This window comes from Nelumbo lutea, chromosome 8, assembly GCF_056320005.1.
Source record: "Nelumbo lutea isolate HS-2025 chromosome 8, American lotus-T2T, whole genome shotgun sequence".
NCBI lineage: Eukaryota > Viridiplantae > Streptophyta > Magnoliopsida > Proteales > Nelumbonaceae > Nelumbo > Nelumbo lutea.
This window is the reverse complement of record NC_142691.1, coordinates 24,766,702-24,784,287: the sequence shown is the minus strand read 5'-3', so window position 1 is coordinate 24,784,287 and position 17,586 is coordinate 24,766,702. Positions and strand designations below refer to the sequence as shown.

The 17,586-nt window shown below is 37.7% G+C and overlaps 3 long non-coding RNA genes across 3 annotated transcripts; all 3 read right to left on the bottom strand.

Moving 5' to 3' along the window:
• Positions 1-2,239: 2,239 nt before the first annotated feature.
• Positions 2,240-3,094, bottom strand: LOC148843440 (uncharacterized). The gene is made up of 2 exons (XR_016102955.1): positions 2,974-3,094; positions 2,240-2,536 (listed from the first exon to the last, which is right to left on the bottom strand). It is a non-coding gene; the product is annotated as an uncharacterized LOC148843440 (long non-coding RNA).
• A 4,133-nt stretch (positions 3,095-7,227) lies between these two features.
• On the bottom strand, positions 7,228-8,398 carry LOC148843439 (uncharacterized). Its single transcript, XR_016102953.1, has 2 exons — positions 8,314-8,398; positions 7,228-7,525 (listed from the first exon to the last, which is right to left on the bottom strand). It is a non-coding gene; the product is annotated as an uncharacterized LOC148843439 (long non-coding RNA).
• Positions 8,399-16,426: 8,028 nt separating this feature from the next.
• On the bottom strand, positions 16,427-17,287 carry LOC148843438 (uncharacterized). Its single transcript, XR_016102952.1, has 2 exons — positions 17,166-17,287; positions 16,427-16,713 (listed from the first exon to the last, which is right to left on the bottom strand). It is a non-coding gene; the product is annotated as an uncharacterized LOC148843438 (long non-coding RNA).
• Positions 17,288-17,586: the final 299 nt, after the last annotated feature.

Genomic DNA, 17,586 nt, shown 5'->3' with positions numbered 1-17,586 from the left:
AAAAGTTTATAAAACTTACATACTTTTGCCATATTATTTCAAAATTTGAAAAACTTTCAAAAACATTAAATATTTACACTTGTTCATTGTATTTTTTGCATATCTAGCCCTCTAAGAATGATGTTTGGAGTTTTTGAGTCATTTAGGGTGAATGAATGATTATTTCAAGGGAATGAAGTTTTCTTTCCCCTTTATTTTATTTTTTCATTTTTGTTCATATCTTTTTTGTATGTATTGTTCGGTACATTACCAATATTCCCTGATACACTCCCGATATGGTCCAGTACAATCCGACGTTGTTGAAAAAAATGATACTACCAATTTTCAATCATGTCTCATTTCAAGCTTTTCAAGATATGATACGATATACCCCATATCGAATGCATTGAATTAAAACTTGAAATCTTAGCTATTAATCTAAATCAAGCACAGTTGGCTTGTTGTAGTTGAAGGTTTTCTAAAGGAGGCAGCCCTAATCAAGCCTAATCTTACCCTTAGCAACCTAACTTTATTGATAGGTTTCTGTTGGCTGCTAAGTGTAGCATACTAACTTTATTGACTATGTAAATATGGATTAAGCTCAAATGAAAAGGGCAACATTAATTTGCCACTAAAAAGAAAGACATAGAGGAGATCACGACAAAAAAGGTTGTAGCCGCAGCTAGTAAGAAGGGATCCTAGGTCTAAGGAAGATGGTCATTGTTGAGGCTGCCAAGTAAAAAGGTGACGAAATTGAGAAAAAACTAAAAAACAAATTATGTATACTAAAGTCCACACTACCCAATAAAAGAAACATTAAGAAAAACCACTACAATATTTGAAACATATTGAAAACCTAATTCAATAATTTTAGCATTTATTGAAATGATGAGAATTCCTAGAAAAGTTAATTAATGTAGTCATGTTCTACCCCAAATTCCTTAATCAATCTGCCCTTGTTGCACCAATCACATGTCCATTTGGCCTGATTGATTTCTTCTAATGTTTTTCCCAACCAAATGAGAACATTTTCAGTGATTGTATATACCTATTATTTGGCCCAACATATAAATAAACTCTGTTGAAAGCTTAATACTTTTCTGCAGTAACTATCAAATCAAAGCAGATTTCAACCATGTTTTCTAGGTTCTAGGATTGATGGTTATGAATATCTATGATTGAAGATAAAGCTGTTCTGACAACAACGGTATAGTAGGCTTGTGGGAGTGCTTGAACGCAATGGAGGTATTCTCATATAAATGATCCCAATCAGGTGATTAGAATTGGTTCCGAGTTCGGGTGTCAAGATGAAAGGGTAAATGACATGGAACTTGGGTGATTTTGGTATCATCGGATTTGAAATTTTAGGTTTTATGTATTTATTGTCTAAAATTTCTGATTTGACTTGAGATAAGTTTAAAGATAAAAATGATTCCGATTACACGATCATAATCAATTTCAGCTTCAGGTCTTAAGATGAAGGCTTAAACGGTGTCGGATTTGGATGATCTTGGTGTTGTTGGATATAGATTTTTGATATCTATATACTTATGGTGTTGGATTTCTGATTTGATTTGAGATAAGATTGAGGATCAAAATGGTCCTGATCGGGCAATTAAAATCGATTTCGGTTTTAGGTCTTAAGATGAGAGGATAACCAGTGTTGGATTTGGATGATCTACATGTCATCGGATTTGAATTTTTGGGCTCTATATAAGTACGGTATTGGATCTCGTAAGTCTAGAATTTTATAAAGTCCAAGACTGCCCCCAGGTCAACTAATATGTTAGTTAAAGTATGTTTAAAATTTGAGATGATGTTGAAAGACTAAAGGGCATAATGGCCGTGATGAAAGAAAATAAGAAATAGAAAATGAATAAGTAATTAGTAAAAAGGTCCATGAGGCCACATTCCATTCATATATCATCCAAATACCACTAAAGAATCTACAATCAGTTTCAGGTGGAGCTTTTGATCCTTATCTATCCGGCAGTAATTTTCTTATGTTCTAATAACATACAATTAAAGATGCGATTTGATCATTGAATACTTCACCGGCCGATCTTTCTCAAGCCAGTGCAGGGATTGGGAGGGATAGATGGATATATGTAGCCTTATCCTGGCAGACAAAGAGATTGTTTTCAATATTTGAACCCCGATCATCTAAGTCGCAAACTCGCAATAGAGCAACGACCCACCCGTGGCAATGCCATTCTTTTATTTAATATACACTTAATTTAAGGAAGATGGCAGAGAGAAATTATTTAGTACAGAGCTCCACTTAGAATGATGAAAAAACAGTACAAGGAATAGAGTGGCTGCCTTTATTAGGTACAATCACTAAGAAAAACGAAAGAGATTATTTAACTTAATTTGCAATTATAGACACAGACACAGTTATTTTCATTTCCATCTTTTTCGCAATGACCATTGCCACCATAGGTTTGGGAGCACCAGGCCATGCATGCGTGGATATTACACTCGTCGCTGCCGAGCGGCCGAACTTCCACACAAGTACCACCGCCAGCAGCATCGGAATTGGGCAACATTGAAGCAACTGCAACAACCATGCATCGTTTATACAATAAGCAAATAAATATCAATAAATAAATAAATAAATAAAGGCTGAAAGGAGTGGGAGAATTAATGAGAGCAAGTCTGTATATATTCTACCAGGATACCCATTTTGTCACTGATAAACGATTGCATGTATAGCACAGGCGGCAAGCTCTACCAACTCTAGATATCAATAATACTTAAAATATATAAAAGAAAGAAGAACAATATTATTGGACTGTTGAAGGTTGCACCAATGTGATGTAACCATGGCTGTAACACAGTGTGGGAGAAGTGCACCTTGAAACTTTTGCAAATATATAGCAAGTCTTTTTTTGGATGTTGATACAGAAAGATGTATTCATGTATCATAGAAATGATCATAAACGTATGGATAAGCAGAGACAAACAAATGAAAATGAGGATAGTTTATGAAACCTGAGAGGACTAAGAGCACAAAGAAGAAGCAGCCGAAAAACCTTGCCATCTTTGTATCAACCTATTTGCACAGTGTGTTCTATTGTGCATGAAAACTGTGTATATCTTATGGAATGATAAAGAGTTGTGGGGGGTATTTATAGAGTTCTGGGTCTGTAGATTTATTTATAAATAGCATTCTAAGCTGGATGGGTTTTCAAAAAGAAAATAAAAAAACTGTTGATGGTATCAACTTTTGAAGTATCAAATGGGGTCCAGTATATCTTATTAATTAAGAAGCCTAAATATTGGAACTTAATTACGTAAACATGGCCTTTTTTGTTGGGCAGCGTGTGGCCCTCTCTCAGATGAATCCCTTCTGATGAGAGAAGCTCTAGCTGTTGTGTTAGCAGTAAAGGAAGCAAAAAACAAAGGATTATTTCGGTTTTTTGTTGAACTAGATTGCCAAGTTTTGATCTCATATCTTAACAGCTCGCCCACTCAGGGCCCAAAAGACTTGTTTTTCTTTCTCAGAGAAGGCATGGCTAGCATCAGAGAAGGTATGGAGATCAGGTTCAGTTGGTGCCCCAGAAGTGTTAATGTAGCGGCCCATGAACTGGCGAAGCTTGCTTTCAATTCAGGTTTTGTGGTTTCATGGAGACTTACCAAACGGTTACTGAATTTGTTGTAGCTTTGTTTTTGTCTCAGCTCTTTAGGTTTGTTAGGTTGTTTCTGTTGTGGTCCTTAATTGATAGCACCCCAATATACTTCTTGTATGCTCTGTTTCATGTTGGAATGCAAATTTGAATGGGATTTAAGGCCTGAAATAAGCTGGCAGGTAATTAATAGGTATTTGACTATTTGTGTTATAATTAGATAGTCCAGAGAGGAAAACAGCTATACAAGGATGATAACCCATTTCTGCTATGTATGGTAACTGACAGTAGCAGGACCAAGGTTACCTAAATTTCGAAAACCCATTTCTGCTACGTATGCTAACCTCCGTTACTTTAGAAGTTATAACTGCTTTTCTCACAGACGATAAAAGCAGTCACAATAAGAGTACTGCATGTGCTTTTTGGTATGGAGAAGTGGGGCAGGGATCAGTGATGAGTTGTAAAAAAATAAAAACAGTGTTTCCAAGTTCTCGGCAACCGTGGCAGTTGGGTCAATGAACCAGTCACAATTAAGGGTGTCAAACGATTGGTTTTGCATTGGACCTTATTTTTAAGGGATTGGACGGACCAATAAATCTAAAACATATTAGATTGGATAAATCTGGTTCAAAATATTTATTAGATTGGATTGGATTTGGTTCATCCATAAAAAAATTATATTGGATTGGGTTGGATTAAGCCAATATCTGATGCATTGATATAAGATAAGAATACATGTGTCAATGGATGAATTTGGGTCAAAACCAATTTAAAGCAAAATGAATTTAAACAGATTGGATGATCCAAACATTGTATTGGATCGATCCAAATTAGTCCAAAATATTCATTGGATTAAATTGGACCTGATTCATTTATAATGGACTCATACCGGATTGAATTGGATTGGACCAAATCAAATCAAATTAACACCCCTAGTCATAATCCCAATTCAGGCCAACAACTCTGACCATATTTTACAAATAAAAGTATAAAACCCATTAACTTGATCAACAATCAAGTGGTTGATGACTACTACAAACAGAAAATAAAAAACAGAAAAATGGTTGATGGCATCATGGGTTGTCTCGTTGATGGTTGAACCATTGATCCATTAACCCTGGTAAATGAGCTTCGGTTCGGATATTAAAACATAAAAGGTGAAGGAGACAGAAAAGTGAAAGCTCTAAATATAACAATAGAAAAGGGACGGATCTGTTATGTATTCAACCAAAATCTACACACATACATTCCTTCGTTTTGTTTGGATAATGATCAATCAAAATCTCGTCGTGATCAAACGTCCCACAGACCAAGGTTGGGGTGGGAGTGGATTTAATGAATGCTTGACTTTTTGCATTGTTTTATCCAGTGTTTTGAAACCGACTTAGAGGAAGAATTATTTTTGCTTCTGGTTGTGGGTTAATGGTCAAACAACTAGGTGATATGAGTGGGTTAATGGTATCATCAATCGGGAGATGTTCCAATACATGGAGGCGATGTTGTGGGGAGCAATCTTATTGGAGCTGATTTGATCTTGTATATTATAACTATAGATGTTCACAAGATGTGCAATCTAGTTTTAGGCTGGGATTTGCCTCTACAGTAATAAATATACCTGTTCACAGGCTAGTGGGGCTGCTTTTGAGCCTTGATTTCCCTCTATATTAATAAAACATGTCTAGGCCTGAGCCTGAACCTGACCCTTGTATAAAGCCCCATTCTTGGGTTCAAGCTCGAAGCCTCACCAAGAACTTGGGCAAGAAGATTTTTATTATTCTTTATTCAACAATAAAAATGATTTATTTATATTAAATAGCTTTAAACCCAAAAATAGTAAAGGACCTCACTTGACTTGAAACAAGAGAAGAGGAACAGAGAAAAAAATATTGACTTGAGAAAGTCAGAGCTTGGCTCGTAAAAACTTGGGCTTAGTGCTTAGGGCCCTAGCCCGAGCATGCAGGCATAAAACCTTGTCCAATCCCAATGATGAATGGGTAAAGCCAAGCGAGCCCGTCAAGCTATCAAGCCTATGAGCTACCAAGCCCAATGGATTAGGCCTAACCATTGGGTCTAGATCTTGAGTCCGCTCCTAACTCTTATATAAAGCCTGAAAAGAAGCTTTTTTTTTTTCTTTTGTTTTTATTCAACAAAAAAACTATTTTATTCATATTAATCAACCTCAAAACCCAAAAATACTAAAAGATTTCATTATAACTTGAAGAAAAGAGAAGAGGAACAAACAAAACATATATAAGCTACATATTTTTTATTATATATAATATATTTTTAATTATATAAAATTATCAGGTTGGGCTTAGGCTTAGGCTAGGCTTTGATGAGAAAGCCTATTCCCAATGGAGAAAAAAGGTCAAGCTTAGTGTTTTAGGTTTAGACTTGAGCCCATGTGCCTAAAATCATGTCCAAGCTCAACCATGAACATGTCTTGGCTCCACTTAACTAAAATACTACTTCATTCAAGTTTGAGTTTAAGTTTGACTTTTACCATATTTTTTGGCCCAAGCTCTGTCCAATTAAATATTCAACGAGTTTGACTTTGGCTCAAAAGCTCGAAAATAACTGTATTTATGTGTTATATATATATGATCTTTTTTATAATATATAATATGTATGTATGTATTTATCAAGCCAAACTCATAAGCTTTCAAGCAAAACATTTTTTTACTTGAGTTTAATCTTGAATAACTAATCGAACTTACCCGAAGGTTAAAACTTAACTAATCGAACTTAACCGAAGGTTCAACGAGCTTTATTAGAGCTCAATTTAATTACAGTCTTACACTACACTACACTGATCGTAAACAACACCCCCCTCCCCCCTCCCCCACCCTTATGCTTGTAAGGGTATTGCATTATTTTGGAAGAGTTGCATATGGCGTTGTTTACTAGGATCAACATGATTGTTTTAATGGGCTCCACCCTGAATAAAGCGCATTGCTCCCAAATCATTATGTTGATCTCCTAGCTAACAAAGGAACTAATGAAATAGGCATGCTTAAAGTGATCAATTGTAATTCCCAAATTCCTAGAGATTTGGCTCATCTTTCCTATGCTTAGAATTAATTAGGTTTTTCTAGGCCTCTTTTCTGTGGGCCGACGATGGTGAGGGAGAGCTATCTATGCTTGGGTAATGGAGTAAGGCAGGCTAAGTCCTCCCCTGTTATTACAAATTTTCTTTTTAAAAATGGTTAACAAAATTTAAGATGATCACCCCTCCACTTGAAGTAAAGTTTGGGGTTAAAAAGAAAAGGTATTGAACCCACATTCCATTTAAATATCATCCAAAGACAATAAAGAATCTACGAGGTGGAGCTTCTGATCCTTATCTATCCAGCAGTATTTTTCTTACTTATTTTCTAATAACATACAATTACTAACGACATTTGATCATTGAATATTTCACCGGCTAATCTTCCTCAAGCCAATGTAGGGTTTAGGAGGGATAGATGTATACATGTAGCCTTACCCTGTCAGACAAAGAGATTGTTTTCAATATTTGAACCTTGATCATCTAAGTCGCAATGGAGCAACGTCCCACCCGTCAATGTCACTCTCTTATTTAATATATATTTAATGTAAGGAAGAAGATGACAGAGAGAAATTATAAAGAGCTCCACTTAGATTGATGAAGAAACAGTACAAGGAGTAGAGTGGCTGCCTTTCCTTTATTACGTGCAATCACTAAGAAAAGCGAAAGAGATTATTTAGCTTAAATTAGCAATTATGGACACAGAAACAGTTATTGTAATTTCCATCTTTTTGGCAATGACCATGACCATTGTAGGTTCGGTAGCACCAAGTCATGCAAGCGCTAATATTACACTTGTCACTGCCGAGCGGCTGGACTTCCACACAAGTACCACCGTCAGCAGCATCCGAACTGGGCAACATTGAAGCAACTGCAACAACCATGCACCGATAGTTTATACAATAAGCAAATAAATATCAAACAGGAAATAAATAAATAAAGGCAGAAAGGAGAGGGGGAATTAATCAAAGCAAGTCTGTACATATTCTACCAGGATTTCCATTTTGTCACTGATAAACGATTGCATATATAGGAGAGGAGGCAAGATTTATCAACTCTAGATATCAATAATATTTACGCCCATTCTCTTTTTGGTAAATTATTTATCTAGATAATGGTAAATGTATTTATTCATGTTTTTTTATTTTCCATGTAAATAAGATAATGTCATTTTAATCAAAAAAATACATTATTACAAGGGACATTTTTGTCACATTTACGTGTTGACAACTTTTCCCTAAGGCGGGAAAGTTATTTACCCACCAAGGAGATGGGTATCACTAATCCAGGTAACTGATACCCTGGTAAATAAACTTTCCCTGTTCCCCCAATAAATCTGAAAAAGAATATGGGATTTTTGGTCAATGGAAATCAAAATCCCATTGACCAAGTTTCCCCCCTCTCAAATTCCTGAAAAAAAATGCCCCATAAAGTAAAAGAAAGAACAACAATATTATTGGTCTGTTCAAGGTTGCACCATGTAATGTAACCATGGCTGTAACACAGAGTGGGAAAAATGTAACTTCAAACTTTTGCAAATATATAGCAAGTCTTTTTTTGATGTTGATACAGATAGATGTATTCATGTATTATAGAAATGATCATAAACGTATGGATAAGCAGAGACAAACAAATGAAAATGAGGATAGTTTATGAAACCTGAGAGGACAAAGAGGACAAAGAAGCATCTGAAAATCTTAGCCATCTTTGTATCAACTTATTTGAAGAGTGTGTTCTGTTATCTTTGATAAAGAGTTGTGGGGGTATTTATAGAGTTCTGGATCTGTAGATTTATTTATAAATAGCATTCTAAGCTGGATGGATTTTCAAAAAGAAAATAAAAAAACTGTGGATGGTATCAACTTTTGATGTATCAAATGGGTCCAGCATATCTTATTAAGAAGCCTAAATATTGGAACTTAATTACGTAAACATGGCCGATAAAGCATAACTTGAAGAAACTTTAATTAGTACTAACGACCTAATCATGTGTACTTGCCCAAATAAGTAATTATTATATCCACCTGTTCTCTGTCTATTAAGCTAAGTTATTTATTTTTTCAAAGAGTAAGCAAGTTTTCTTTTACTCTTGGTTAGGATCAAGAAGAGTACCAAGTACAGTAAATGCTATCTTTTTATGATAGTAAGCTAGCTGCATGTTGCTAAACTTGGTTCCTTTATTTACCATCTTCAATTTTGGCCAAATATCCAGCATTTGGGGCTGTAATTTTGGCCAAATATCAAAGTATTATTGACTTGAACGAGCTGAACTGAACTGAGTTCTACCATGAGTTATATTTGCAAATCTCGATCGACTCATCTCTACTAGTTTTTGTTTTGAACTTAACTGAACTAGTTTTTATTTTAAAGAGGTTTCAATTGACCCCTTGGTGGTGATTAATGCTATGAACAGGTCGACAGTAGAGATATCTCTACTCTTGCATCAGAAATTGGAAAACATTTCAGGTAAGGAGGGTTCCAGGATCCCACTTCTTTTTTATGGTATCCCCTCCTTGAGATGGCTTTGTGAAGATCGATGTGGACGGAGGTTTCAACGATCATAATAAAGCTTCTTTTGGTTTTACTGCAAGAGACTCAGCTGGCCTTTTTTGTCGGGCAGCGTGTGGCCTCTCTCACCTGAATCCCCTTTGATGGCAATGGCAGAAGCTCTAGCTCTTGTGGAAGCAATAAAGGAAGCAAAAAACAAAGGATTATTTCGATTTTTTGTTGAATTAGTTTGTGAAGTTTTGACCACATATCCTAACAGCTTGCCCATTCAGGGCCGAAAAGACTTGGTTTTTCTCAGAGAAGACATGGCTAGCATCAGACAAGGTATGGAGATCAGGTTCAGTTGGTGCCCCAGAAGTGGTGATGTAGCTGCCCATGAACTGGCGAAGCTTGGTTTCAATTCAGATTTATGGTTTGATGGAGACTTACCAAACTGGTTACTGAATTTGTTGTAGCTAAGTTTTTGTCTCTGCTTTTTAGGTTGTCTCTTTTCTGGTTCTTTTCCTGGTTGTTAGTGCTCTCTGGTCCTTAATTGATAGCACCCCAATATACTTCTTGTATGCTCTATTTCATGTTGGAATGCAAGTTTGAATGGAATTTAAGGCCTTAAATAAGCTGGCAGGTAATTAATGGGTTTTTGAATATTTGTGTTATAATTAGATAGTCCATAGAAGAAAACAGCTAAACAATAAGGATGGTAACCCATTTCTACTATGTATGGTAACTGACAGTAGCAGGACCAAGGTTACCTGAATTAATTCGAAAATCCATTTCTGCTTGTATCACATAGACGAGAAAAGCCGTCCCAATGTTTTTTGGTATGGAGAAATGGGGCAGTACAATTGGTGATCGATCAGTGATAAGTTGTTAAAAAATAAAAACAACGTTTCCAATTAATCTCATCGGCAACCGTGCCAATTGGGTCAATGGACCAGTCGCAATAAAGAACAGTTCAAGCTTCGGATCGGATTTTAAAACAGATATAAAATGGTGAAGGAGATCAGAAAAGTGAAAGCTCTAAATATAATAATAGAAAAGGAAACGGATCTCTTATGTTTTCAATATTCAAACCGTATAGAACTGTCAATATCTAAATGATCTAGAGGCATTCCACCGTGCAAGTGACAATATAGATATTAGAGACAAGGTTTTGATTTTCCATTTATTGTTTTCTTATGATATATATAACAAACTAGTTTTACAAACATAAAATCTAACCAGAAAAGGTATTATTAATACGGAGGAAGCCTTGTCCTTTAATTTAGAACAGTTGAGAACCCTTACAAAAGTTTAGGGAACTACAAAATCAAGAATGGTTTCTACAAATCTTGGGTTGACGATGTATAATGATCAATCAAAATCTTTCTTATCTACTTCAACCCACTTAAATTTTCTACCACGGTTTTTAAACCGATTTAGCCAACAAACCGGTCGGGGTCTGGTTATTGGGTTGAATAAGTCCAATACTTTGAAGTTTGAACTGAATGGACAGCATATTCTGACAAAAAATAAAAAATAAAAAAACAGACAAACCATTGAATAGTTCAAACAGTTCAACCACCTTGGTCAGCTGTTTTTTCATCAAATCATTGGTTTTGGGGAAAATAATGGTTCTAAGGTAAAACAGAACCAGTCATGTAATTAATTCTCAGTTTTTTCCGTCCAATCATTCGGTCAAGTCCGATTTTGAAAACCACGCTTTCTAAACACATACATCCCTTTTCTATGAATGATCAGTATTCATTGCTTATCTCTAAGTATGAGAATAAATCTCATCGTGATCAAATGTCCCACAGACTAGGGATGGGGTGGGAGTTGATGGTGCACGATCTGGTCGCTCCTACCTGGATGGCAGCTCGGATGTCAGTTGCTCAGGTGGACGGTCAAACTATAAGACAGGTAGGATCATAGAGCCCGGTGACTAAGCCGGCGTGTCACTCCGATGCTTAAGTTAGTAGCTATGATGTTGTGAACTAATTATTCGAGAATAAGAGAGCTAGAATGCACTGAATTACGCGTACTTGAGTCCCGAGGGCTGGTGCCCATATATATATGAGTTGTCCTAGCTCTCACGAAACACCTCCGAGATCCTCGGCCCGTGCTGTTAGGAGTCCGTTCCACCCTAGGAGTTGGATAACGTGCTAGCCAATAACATCTATCATATCCGTCCGATCCAAGCGGGATGAGGATAAGACCAATGGTCATGCGGCATGATCCCGAAGAGCTCAGAGATAGTTGGCATGCTTTTAGAAGTCTGCTACGTGTCATCTCGGTTGGTTCGGCCATTCCCGAGCTACTCGGACCTTGGTTTTGGCCGAGGTGCCCAAGACACCCAAAGTGGCCTAACTCATAGAGGTGACGGTGAACACTTATGTGGCAGAAAGATGCCTAGTCATAATCCAGTCATCAAGTTGTGTCCACGTGTTCATTTTTCATTAGGTTGGGCCAAATCATCCCTCATCAATTGCCCTCCACTCCTAGCGCTAGGTGTCTTGACCTAGTGCGGGGAGTTCACGACGAGATTAGGTGGATTGGCCCGGGTTCCTTCTAGGTCCGACAGTCAGATCATGATGACTCGCTTGGCTCGATCGTAAAACTAGATTGCATATCAAGGATGCATAGACGTCACGCAGGTTAAAAGCTCCATGGACGTCAAAACGCATGCTCAACCAATTCCGGCCTTGGGAGGCATGCAATCGGTTTTCACGAGAGTCGTCGAATCGTGTTGATCTGGACCATCTAGGATCGACTATTGTGGCTATAAATTGGGGCCTTGGGGTCCCATTTGCCTCGTCTCATCTCAAGTGTTTGAACTTTCAATATGAGTAGTAGTAGTAGCACGGGTAGCCTGCTCGACATGAGCAATGAGTGCGTTGGGGTCGAGGTGGGCACCTCGGTCCAGGACATGGAGTCTGGTCTAGCCAAGATGGCCACGTCTACCCACAGCCCGGAGTCCAGCCCAATCGAGCAGGGCACCTCAGGTCAAGAGCGAAAAGCTTCAAGTAAGAAGGCTTCATCCTCTGGTCGTACTTGTCCTTCTCAGGGTCTGGATTGCTTTGCTCCTTCTACCTTGACAAGGGAGAGGGTTAATGCACTGACCACCGACTTCAAATTCCCCGATGACTATGACTATAACGTTCTTTTAGAGGGGTTTCCTTGGGAGCATGACCACAATGAGGTTGTGGTATTCGAGGAGCAGCTAATTGTGGGGTGGCGCTTTCACTCCATTCTTTCACTATTGACTAGCTTCGTCCCAATTCTGTTCGTACCATAGTTAGTCGGGACCATCTTTGTCTTTCATGACTTCAACATGCCTTTAGACTAGACATCTTCAATTCGATCTGCTCCATTAAGAAAAATCATGACATCCTCCCAAGGGTAGATATGCGTAGTTATTATATTTCTTACCGACCTAGGTACAAAATTTTGCATAAGTGTCAAAACAAAGTCCTGGACTAGAAATGTAGGTACTTTGTCATTTCTTCTCTCGATGGGGTGGCCCTTCCTGACGCACTAGAGGATGGGCATTAACGACCCTTGGATAGGCTCAATACGAAGTAGAGGAAAGAGATTCGCTTCTCGGTAAACCCCAGTTTGCAATTGAAGGATTATTTAGCCGAGGAGAAACTAGTGAAAGCTGGACCAAGTCCTTTTTCTATATTTATCACTTCGACTAACTTGTTGCTCGTTTGTCATAGGCATCATGACAGACATTCCAATCACAAAGCTTTTCCCTAACATGAAGAAGGGGAAGAAGAGGAAGGCTACCTGCGATGTCCCTCAGGAGATGGTGGCTGAGCCCATTGTTCAAGTTGCACCTACTAGGGGTGATCATTTCAGCTCGACCTAGAAATTCAGGGCTTGGGCATGGGTTTTGTGTTTAGGCCCGGACTGGGCATGGGCCCATATTAGGCCTACAAATTTTAGGGTTGGGCTTGGGCTTAATACTTCATGCCCAACCCGGGCCCGACCCAGCCCACATATATTTAAACTTTCACATTTTGTGTATAACGTATACACATGCATACATGTTATTTTACATTATATTATATATTTTATATATAAATATTATAACAAGACCTGTTTAATTTATATTATATGTAATATTTTATATTATATAATATATAAAATAAAAGTTTATATGCATGTTATGTCATTTAATATAAAATGTTATAGATATGCAATGTTTTATATATGAAAGACATTGGCCCAGAATCAAGCCTGACCCAACCCAGGCCCGTGTAGACCTAGGCTAGGGTTTATGTTACAAGGCCAGAACCCCGGGCCGGGCCCAGACCTAAGCTATAGCCTTATCATAAGTGCAAAGGCCAGCCCGGCCCATGATCACCCCTGGTGCCTACTGCTCCAACCAAGGAAGGGATCCCTGTCGTCGACCTGGTTGAAGAAGATCAAGTCACGAGATTCACGCCTCGTGATGTGACGACGGAGAAAAGGCGCATTGACAAGCTAGTGAATGAGGTCAAGGAGGCAAAGAAGCATGTCGAGGAGGCCCGAAAAGATTTTTCTTCTTGTGAGGATGCTCTGACTCAGGGGATCAAGAATGCTGAGGTCCTTGCAGTTCAGGCTTACAAGAATTCTCCAGAGTTCGACAAATTTTGTGACGACGTCGCTACAAAGGCCTTTCAAAAGGGCTTCAAGCTTTCCCATTGGTTGACTAGGCATGCCTTCCCTTAGCTCGACTTTGTAGCTATCACCACCATCGGGGTCATCATAGAGATGGTACTTCGATCCGAGAAGGAAGACCCTGACTCCAAGGAGGAGAGCGACAACAACATCGATGAGGGAACTGTTGAGAAGCCGAGCAGCCCGGGTACCATTGTCGGAGAAGCCATGGAAACCGATGAGGTTGGCATTGCTGAGGATGCTATGGAGAATGAGCTAAGGAAGAATTCTTCTGAGGATGCTAAAGGTGGGGACGAGGAGCCCTGTGAGAACTGAAACTTGCCTCTTTTCTTAGACCCCTGTAAATGCAATGTGTACCGAAACTCCGAGCTTGGTTTAGGAGACTTTATTTTTTTCTTTCTCTCCTTTTTCTTTGCTTTTTTTTATTATGAATGTAGCAATCACTTTCCTTTGTTTTTGAAAAAAGTAATCAAACACTCTTCTTTTTGTCACTTCGTAGGTTACCCGAGGTGCCGAACAGACGAACTAGACACAGTGTGAAATAACCCAAAATCAATGTAACCCAAGTAAAAAGATGACGAGGTTGAGAAAAAACTAAAAAGCAAATTATGTATACGAAAGTCTATACTACTCAAAAAAGAAACATTAAGAAAAACCACTACAATTGAAACATAATGAAAACCTAATTCAATAATGTTATAAAATGCTAATATAATTAAGCTCTCTTCGGACATCTATTTAGTATTTGTTGAAAAGATGAGAATTCCTAGAAAACTAAGAAAAGGTAACAACTAATTGAATTCAAGTGGAGTACTTGACAGGGAATGTGATCTAAGTATATATCAAAACATGTAGGAATAGTTAATGTAGTGATGCTCTGTAACGCTAAATTACTTAATAAATCTTCCCTTGTTGCACCAATCACATGTCCATTTGGCCTGATTGACTTCTAATGTTTTTCCCAACCGCATGAAACCATTTTGAGTGATTTTATATGCCGAATATGTGGCCCAACATATAAATAAATTCTGTTGAAAGCTTAATAATTTTCTGCAGTAATCATCAAATCAAAGCAGATTTCAACCATGTGCAGGATTGATTTTTGGAGGCTTTTGGTTTTCTCAGCTTTTGGGTGAAGTGGAAAGGGAGTTGTTGTCGTGGGACCTAAATCCTAGGTACCTAAGATGAGTGGGAAAGGTTATGAATATCTATGAATGAAAACAAAGCTGTTATGACTACAACGGTATAATAGGCTTGGGGGAGTCCTTGAACGCAATGGAGGTATTCTCATAAGTTTGGACGTGGGACGTGGGTTAGGGAAGGTGGGAGTTGCTTTGGGACGTCAAGTGGGGGCATTGTCTGGGCTAATAGATGCAGGTAGATGCAGAGTTCCCTCCCTAGGCCAGAATGTGTGTTTTTGTGTGTGAGAAAGGGGGTGGTAAATGATCTTAATCAGGTGATTGGAATCGGTCCCGAGTTCGAGTGTTAAGATGAAGGGGTAAATGATATGGAACTTGGGTGATCTTGCTGTAATCAGATTTGAAATTCTAAGTTCTATGTACCTATGGTTTAAAATTTTTGATTTGACTTGAGGTAAGTTTCAGGATAAAAATGATCCCGATTGAACGATCGAAATTAGATTTTTGGGATTTGGGTTATCTTGGTAACGTTGGATTTGGATTTTTGAGATCTACGTATTTATGGTATTGGATTTCTGATCTGATTTTAGATAAAATTGATGATCAAAATAATCCTAATTAGACAATTAGAATTGATTTTGGCTTCGGGTCTTAAGATGAAAGGGTAATTGGTGTTGGATTTGAATGATTTAGATCCCATTGGATTTAAATTTTTGGGTTTTACATAACTATGGTATTGGACCCTAGAGGTCTAGTCTTTTGTAAAAGTCCAAGAATGCCCCTGAATCGGCTAAAAGATTAGTCGAAGTATGTTTCAAATTCAAAATGACGCAGAAACACTAAAGGGCATAAACAGAAAAGTATGTACAGGTCCAATGCAGATTTCTGAATTCCACTATAGGGTTATAAACATTCAAAATATCAAAAATCCTCATTTTATACACCAATGCCCTCCCCTGAATTTGCATCAATTCCAAGTTGACACCTATCCCAATTGTACTTTGGGCTTAAAAGTTCTGATGCTGTGCTGAACCGTCATTCACCCTAAAAATAGTGTCTATATAGAAAAGAGGGCACACGATGAAAAATAAGAAATAGAAAAAAAGAATAAGTACTTAGTAAAAAGGCCCACTGAGCCCACATTCCATTCATATATCATCCAAAGACCACTAAAGAATCTATAATCATTTTCAAATGGAGTTTCTGATCCTTATCTATCCAATAGTATTTTTCCTACTTAGTTTCTGATAACATACAATTACTGATGAGATTTGATTATTGAATATTTCACTGGCCAATCTTCGTCAAGCCAATGCAGGGTTTGGGAGGGATAGATGTATATATCTAGGCAGACAAAGAGATTGCTTCCAATATTTGAACCCCGATCATCTAATTCGCAATGAAGCAACTACCCATCGGTCGCAATGCCACTCTTTTATTTAATATACATTTAATGTAAGGAAGAAGATGACAGAGAGAAATTATTTAATACAGAGCCCCACTTAGACAGGAGTAGAGAGGCTGCCTTTCCTTTATTACGTACAATCACTAAGAAAAGCGAAAGAGATTATTTAACTTAATTAGCAATTATAGACACAGAGACAGTAATTGAAATCTCCATCTTTTCTGCAATCACCATGGCCATCGTGGGCTCGGTAGCACCAGGTCATGCATGCGCGGATATTACACTCCGCGCTGCCGAGCGGCTGAACTGCCACACAAGGCGGACCACCGTAAGCAGCATCCGAACTGGGAAACATTGAAGCAACTGCAACAACCATGCATCGTTTATACAATAAGCAAATAAGTATCAAATAATAAATAAATAAATAAATAAATAAAGGCTAAAAGGGGAGGGGACCAGGGGGAATGAGACCAAATCTGTATATATTCTACCATGATTCCCATTGTCACTCCATTGTCACTGATAAACGATTGCAAGTTTAGCAGAGGAGGCAAGCTCTACCAACTCTAGATATCAATAATACTTAGTAAAACAAAGAACAACAATATTATTAGACTGTTGAAGGTTGCACCATGTGATGTAACCATGGCTGTAACACAGTGTAGGAGAAGTCTATCTTGAAACTGTTGCAAATATATAGCAAGTCTTTTTTACTGATGTTGATACAGAAAGAAGTAATCATGTATTATAGAAATGATCATAAACGTATGGATAAGCATAGATAAACAAATGAAAAGGAGGATAGTTTAAGAAACCTGAAAGGACTAAGAGGACAAAGAAGAAGCAGCCAAAAAACTTAGCCATCTTTGTATCAACCTATGTGCACAGTGTGCTCTATTGTGTAAGAAAACTGTGTATATCTTATGGAATGATAAAGAGTTGTGGGGGGTATTTATAGAGTTCTGGGTCTGTAGATTTATTTATAAATAGCATTCTAAGGTGGATGAATTTTCAAAAAAAAAAACTGTGGATGCTATCAACATTTGATGTATCAATTAAGTATCTACCTGTTCTCTATCTATTAAGCTAAGTTATTTCTTTGCTCAAAGAGTAAGCAAGTTTTCTTTTACTCTTGGTTAGGATCAAGAAGAGTAACAAGTAAATGCTATCTTTTTTTGATAGTAAGTAGCCGCATGTTGCTAAACATGGTTTCTTTATTTACCATATTCAATTAAC